This window comes from Ursus maritimus, unplaced genomic scaffold, assembly GCF_017311325.1.
Source record: "Ursus maritimus isolate PB19 unplaced genomic scaffold, ASM1731132v1 scaffold_26, whole genome shotgun sequence".
NCBI lineage: Eukaryota > Metazoa > Chordata > Mammalia > Carnivora > Ursidae > Ursus > Ursus maritimus.
Window position 1 is genome coordinate 15,756,312 of NW_024425119.1, and position 7,352 is coordinate 15,763,663.

The 7,352-nt window shown below is 36.0% G+C and overlaps 1 non-coding gene across 1 annotated transcript; it reads left to right on the plus strand.

The window, feature by feature from the left end:
- Positions 1 to 6,888: 6,888 nt before the first annotated feature.
- Positions 6,889 to 6,993, plus strand: LOC121105469. Its single transcript, XR_005837996.1, has one exon. It is a non-coding gene; the product is annotated as a U6 spliceosomal RNA (small nuclear RNA).
- Positions 6,994 to 7,352: the final 359 nt, after the last annotated feature.

Consider the following 7,352-nt stretch of genomic DNA (forward strand, 5'->3'; position numbering starts at 1 on the left):
TCAGTCCATTGACAGAGCTGTATTTTTTCCCCCAGCCTCTCCTCTCCTTTCCTCCCCACACTACCACCCCCCATCCCCTTAACCCTCAGAAACAAAAGGGTAAAAAAAAAAAAAATCCTCTAACTTGTATAGTTTGTACTTTTGATAAAAGGTTTCGGTGATGAGCTTTGGCAGTGGCGCTTCTTTTCTAATGTCTTTTTATCTGTATTAATTCCTCAGATGAAAACTTTAAGGAACAATGAAGGAGAGAGGTAGTGCTCTGAAACGGTGAGAAGAAAAAATTACACAGCACACCTGGGACAGATGAAGCCAAACTAGTGCTTTTATAATGCCAATCAGCAGGGCTGTTATCATCCCTCTAATTAGGAAAGCAGCCTAAAACAGAGAGCACTTGGGGAAATGGTAATGTTATGGTTTTGCACTTAAAAGGAGAGACATTTCCTGCACTGTAAGAATCTAGGATTGGGGCTGACAAGTCCTTTAATTAATGGGCAGGATTCCCTGTGTGTGCAAGTGTGTGTGCATGTTTTAATTCATAAAAGTGGACAAAGGGTGCTATGAGGAAGGGGGGGAGGAGAGTGATGGGGGAGGGAGGGTGAGTCCATTAGTTTGAAGATGAACAGAGTTCATAGCTACATTCATCTTTTTTTTTAACCCCCAAAGGACTGAGGTGCAGAACTGCAGTGAGCCGGATTTTATGTTTTTTTGGGGATTTTTTGTTTTTTTTTTCCTAGGAATTTGAACATTTAACTGAATAAAAGCCCAAGGCCAAAAGCAAACACAAAGTTTGAGCTAACCCATGTTTCGAGTTGGCGAACCCCTGGGTTCTGGTTTCCCCTTTTCACTGTCTCTTTGGACTGGTGTTTCGCACAGTTCATCTGGGCTTTAATCTGGACTGTTTTCCCACTCACAGGTGACTAGATTTTCTTTCATTTTGCTGCGCTAAAGAAATACGTAACTTAAATAATTCCAGAAACAAGATTACTCAAATGCTTTAAAAAAAAATCTATATATATATGGCCTAGTATCCTAAGAAAAAGAGTTAATATTTGTCTTTTTGAGGGTTTTGAAACTGAACACTTTAACATGGCAGCATCGGGTTCTCAATACTGTTTTAAATGGCTTTTTAATGTTAGGAAAACTTCTCCAATGACTGTAAGAGATATTTCTAGATTTCTTCTTTCTCTTTCCCTCTCTCTGTAATTAGTGGCAAACATGCGTATTTCTATATACCTGCATTCATAACTGCATATGGGGTATATTACTTCGTGGGGTAATTGACCTAAAATTTGGTAAGATCTTACCTAATTTACAAATTTTCCCCAAATAAATCCAAAATGCTCGATGGCCATCTCAGATCTATACACCTGTGTGTTGCCTCAAGATTGCTACTGCAGTTACACAAACCAAAGGATTTTACAAAAGTTGCAGTGATTGATTAAATAACTTCATCTTACGTTGAACTAGCACTTGACTTAAAAATTTCGCTAGGTAAAATAAACAAAAATTCTTAAAAAGAACATAGCTTAGTCATTCTTTCTTTTTTTTTTTTTTTTTTGGTCATAGTATCAATGTCTTTTTAAGGGAAATGTAACCTCTGCTTTCCAAATATTACTAAATCAGAACCCCTAAATATAACCTGATAAGAACAGAGGAGCTTTACAACAGTGTTTATTTTATTTTAACGTTTTGTAAACAAATTGGAGGAAGGAATAATCCTTAAAGAGATTAATGGTGTTAGCAGTTCTCATACAGAGTTGAAATGGCAAAACAGCCTCCTTCTAATTCAAAGGAAGCAGAAAGTGAAACCAAATTGTCTAATTTTCAATAGCTCAATACAATGAAAAGAATAAACCAAGAGGAGCCTCTAAGATTATTTTTATAATTTTTCAGAGGTTATTTTGAGTAGAATTAAAAACAGAATAAAATATTATGTGGTTAGTAATCATTTGAAAGAAAATTTTCATCATTTTGAAAGAAAATCACCTCTCAAACAAAGTAGTACACTCCATTTTCATGTTCTTCCAACAGCTGGGGGGGGGGGGAATGTAATATTTTAAATATCCTCTCCCAATTTCTTTAACTATTAAACAACCACACCAAGCTTTAACTCACTGATGATTTTTTTCATGGGAAATCTTTTTTTAAAAAGGACAAATGATACCTTTAGAGCAAAATGGAAATGAACTTTGACTCAGAGTGAACTGAAGTGGGTAACAAACCTGAGAAATGATATTGAAATAGGCAATGCTTTACTTCAGTTTATAAGAGAAAAACAAACAAACAAACAAACAAACCTAAACAGAAACACAGGCTTGATATATTTCTTCTGACTCAGTCCGTAGGAGCAATTTGCTCTCCTCTTAAATTACACTGCATGACAAAACTAAACTTTTGAATGTTGTCAATGTTCGAAATGATCTTCCAAAACATTTGCTAATTCTTTACTTATATTGATATCACAACAGACTTGTTCTTATGTAATCACTAAGTAAGGGATCAACCTTCTGCCCCACCTGCAAGTTTTCTAAGTTTATATCCTAGATCAAATTTCTCCTTCCCATTTGCATACTTCTGTTTCAATTTTCCACATACTGAACAAAACCATCATCCACTGCTAGGAGAAAAGTTATCTGAGGCTTTAAAATGATAGTGTCAGGGCGCCTGGGTGGCACAGCGTCTGCCTTCGGCTCAGGGCATGGGTGATCCCAGCGTTCTGGGATCGAGCCCCATGTCAGGCTTCTCTGCTATGAGCCTGCTTCTTCCTCTCCCACTCCCCCTGCTTGTGTTCCCTCTCTTGCTGGCTGTCTCTATCTCTGTTGAATAAATAAATAAAATCTTTAAAAATAAAATAAAATAAAATGATAGTGTCTTTTAGGACTCTGAGCCAACCATAACTCTGGCCATTGCTAGTACCTCTTCAATTTGATTGACAGGTTTTTTTGTTTGTTTGTTTGTTTGTTTCTGTTTTTCTGTTGTTCTTTTTTTCCTTTAAGTTGCATTTATAATTCTTACATGGAAAACATTTGTCACCTCTTCAAATTTCAGAGACAAATTTATTATGTTTATCTTGGTTAAATTCTTTTAGAGGTAAGATGTATACAATTCAGGAGAGGATGACACTTCATTTACAATCCTCAAACTATTTCTTCATGAGTCTGCATGCTGGTTGGAAAGTTTATATCTATTTGTGGCTGTGAGTCAAGTAGATAGGCAATGCAATCTGCCAAAGGAGCTAAATTTAATGCAGATCATGGTCCTCCCTGTCTTTCTCTTAGCCCTGAATCGCCTAATGTCTCCCACCTCCGCCCCCCCCCACCAAGAAATGGCCATAAAGATTTTCTAGCAAAGTTTCAAATATATGTCATTCCGTTTCTGATAGGCCCTCTGAACTGATGTAGATAATGGGAAGTTAAAAATATTTTCATTTTCCAAGATTAGAGGTAATGTACAGGGAATATTTTAAGTTATAATAACTAGCATCTAGAAATTTCTCAATAAGATACTGATTATTATCATATTCAATATGGCCCAATTAACTATTTTGACTCTTTAATGAAGGGTCATTCTTACTATAACCTTCTCTGCTACTGTACTTCCATAACACTTTGTGGGCTTTCCTGAAAATTAATTATAGTTAGTCTGTATTCTCCACCTGCTATGTTCTAAATGTTTGTGTCCCACCAAAATGTTGAAATCCTAACATTTCAGGAGGTCATGACGGTGGCGCCCTCATGAATGGAATTAGTGTTTTTATAAAAGAGACTCCACAGAGATCCCTTGCCCTATATGAACACATCAGCTATGATTTGAAGAGAGGGTCCTCACCAAAATGCGACCAGGCTGGTACCTTGACCTTGGGCTTCCAGCCTCCAGAACCAAAAGAGATAAATTTCTGTTGTTTATAAGCTACCTAGTCTGTGATATTTGTTACAGCTGCTTGAAAAGACTAAGACATAGCTCAGCTAAAAACTTCGAGGATTCAAGTTTTAACCTAATTAGTTTTGCATTCTAAACAGTGCAGAGTGTAGTATCTTGCTCACAACAGACATTTGTTATGTGCTGATTAAAATGATTTGAATTAAACAAAGAAGCCACAGAAGACAATGTTCAAAGTGCAAATTTGAATCTAAGTTGTAGATAAAAATAACAACCTAAGCATTTTAAAACCAGATGCTACTTGATATTACTATTTAGATATTTTCACAAGATGTATACCCTCAGAAAGATTTATTACAGCACAGTGCAAAGATTTGTTTTGTCATCTGTCTTCATGATTACATCATAAGTTCTTGGAGCCAGTATGTGCAGGGTCTATCACAGTGCCTAGCATATAATAACAACTTAATAAATGTTTACTGAATGAATAACTCAATGGAAGAATAATAAATGAATATACTTAAAGGGTAGTTGATCTAAATGAAATTATCATGACTTAAATTTGCTAGCTTTCTGAGTCAAGTAAAGAAGGAAACAAAAAATGGAGGTCAATAGAATTTTCGATACAAACTAGAATCACAACAGTATCTTGTGCTATGCAGAAACATTAAGATTTTTGGAAGGTTTATGGTATTAAGCATGTTTACCAGATGATGTCTATTAGTTATTACTATCAGGTAAAAGCCTTAAAAACCTTTAAGAGGCTATTAGTAGTGAAAAAATATCTCAAGTAGCTTATTCAAAATAGTCCTAATATATGTAACTTTTGCTAATTTGCCTTAAGCTACTTACAAAAACACTAAAAAGACAAAACATGGAATCAAAGCTCAAAAAATGTAAGGATAGAATCTGGAAGGAGGGGCGCCTGGGTAGCGCAGTCGTTAAGTGTCTGCCTTCGGCTCAGGGCGTGATCCTGGCGTTCCTGGATCGAGTCCCACATCAGGCTCCTCGGCTGGGAGCCTGCTCCTTCTCCCTCTCCCCTGCTGTGTTCCCTCTCTCTCTGGCTGTCTCTCTGTCACATAAATAAATAAAATCTTAAAAAAAAAAAAAAGATAAAAAAAAGAATCTGGAAGGAACTTTACTAACCAATAGTAGGTCAATTTTCTTGGCATTTTCAGGTTTCATCTCAAAGAGAACACCTGAAAAAGGTAGGAAGACACTTTATCACTTCCTTGTGTTTTTCCTATGGGTCTATATCCAGAGTATACAAGAACCAATGGAAAATATGATTCACGTGTTGATTTTTGAGGTATTTAAAGGTTATTCTCAGACCTCCCCCACTTTTGCAATTGCCATCTTTCTCACCATTCAGAAAAGGCATCTTTCAGAAACAGCTGAGCAAGAGCTATGGAGGGGACCCCTGATTGCTTATTGCACACTGGCTGCTTTTTTCTTCAAAAGCAAAGCTCTGGAGACAGTCACAGAAATATTCTGGATACAGTGGATGGAGGGACTCTTAGGTTGGTGTCTGTTATATCTTCCAGAGTTTCAGAGGACCAGCAGGAAGTAAAAGAGAAATCACCACCTCAGTGGAGTGAATGCCTGCTAGAAACTGAAAGTCATATCGAAATCTGGACACATCAACTTTCTTTCTAAGTATGAATCTGAGAAGAGGATTTTGTTGTCATTGATTTATCAGAATGTGGCTTAGGATAATTGAACCATTCTATATTCTGAGAATCAATGAATTCAGGAAGTGCCCCATTCAATAATTTGTAAGGGGGGGAAAGACCAAAGCAGAACACTAAAAACAACAAAAACCTACTGTGGAATACCCCTTTGAAGACTCGAGGGAAGAGTATATTTCTAAAATTAGTGTTTTACAAGACTCAAGAGAACATTCTGGAACTTGCTTACTATTCTCAATAAAATGCAAGAAGAATGAGCCTCTATCAGGCAGGACTAGCAGGGAGTACAGGATACAATGAATTACAAAAGAGAGACAAAAAGCTAAAGAAAAATTTCAATAAAACTACATGTATAGCAGGAAAATCCAAGCCCACATTTTACAACCTCTGAGGATACTGAAATATAGTAATGATAACACAGAAGCATGAATCAGTGACATGGAGGGTGGACTTGAGAACCTCTCTTAAAATGAACTACAAGAAGAGGATAAAGAGATTAAAATTATGAAAGAGAACATGATAGTTAATAAGACCTAAAAGGGAGCTTTAATATGTGACTAATTTGCATTTCTAAAGAAGGAACTAAAACATAACACAGAAGCAGTAAATAAAAATATGATAGACAAAAATTTGACTGACCTGAATATACAGATCTGAGTGACATTACTCAATTCAAGACAAACATAAAAATGCAACCTACAAAAGTCAGATTGAAAATATTTTGAATTCCAAGGTAAATAACTAATAATTTAAAAACTGTCATGTACCTGTACTCTGAAAACTATAAAACACTGATGAAAGAAATTGAAGACAACACAAACAAATGGAAAGATATTCCATGGTCATGGATTGGAAGAACAAATATTGTTAAAATGTCCATATGACCCAAAGCAATATACACATTTAATGCAATCTCTATCAAAATAAACAACAGCATTTTTCACAACACTAGAACAAATAATCATAAAATATGTATGGAACCACAAAAGACACTGAATAGCCAAAACAATCTCAAAAAAGCTGGAGGTATCACAATTCCAGATTCAAGTTATATTACAAAGCTGTAGTAATCAAAACAGTATGGTACTGGCACAAAAACAGACACATAAATCAATGGATTAGGATAGAAAGCCCAGAAACAGACCCATGATCATATGGTCAATTAATCTCCAACAAAAGAGCCAAGAATATGCAATGGGGGAAAAGTCTCTTCAACAAATGGTTTTGGAAAAACTGGACAGCTACATGCAAAAGAATGAAACTGGACCACTTTCTTAAAGCATATACAAAAATAAACTCAAAATGGATTAAAGACCTAAATGTGGCTCACTTTGGCAGCACATACTCTAAAATTGGAATGATACAGAGATTATTATGGCCCCTGCACAAGAATGACATGCAACTCTGTGAAGCGTTCCATAAAACAAACAAACAAACAAAAAACAAAAAAACCTAAATGTGAGACAGCGTAAAAATCCTAAAAGAGAGCACAGGCAGTAATTGCCATCGGCAATATTTTTCTAGATGTCTCCCGAGGCAAAGGAAACAGAAGCAAAAATAAACTGTTGGGGCTACATCAAAACAAAAAGCTTCTGCACAGCAAAGGAAACAACAACTCTAAGCGATAACCTATGGAATGGGAGAAGATGACGTCTCAGATAAAGGGTAGTATCCAACAAATATAAAGAATTTATACAATCTCCACACCCCAAAAACAAATAATCCAATTAAAAATGGGCAGAAGACATGAACAGACACTTCTCTAAGGAAGACACACAGGTGGTC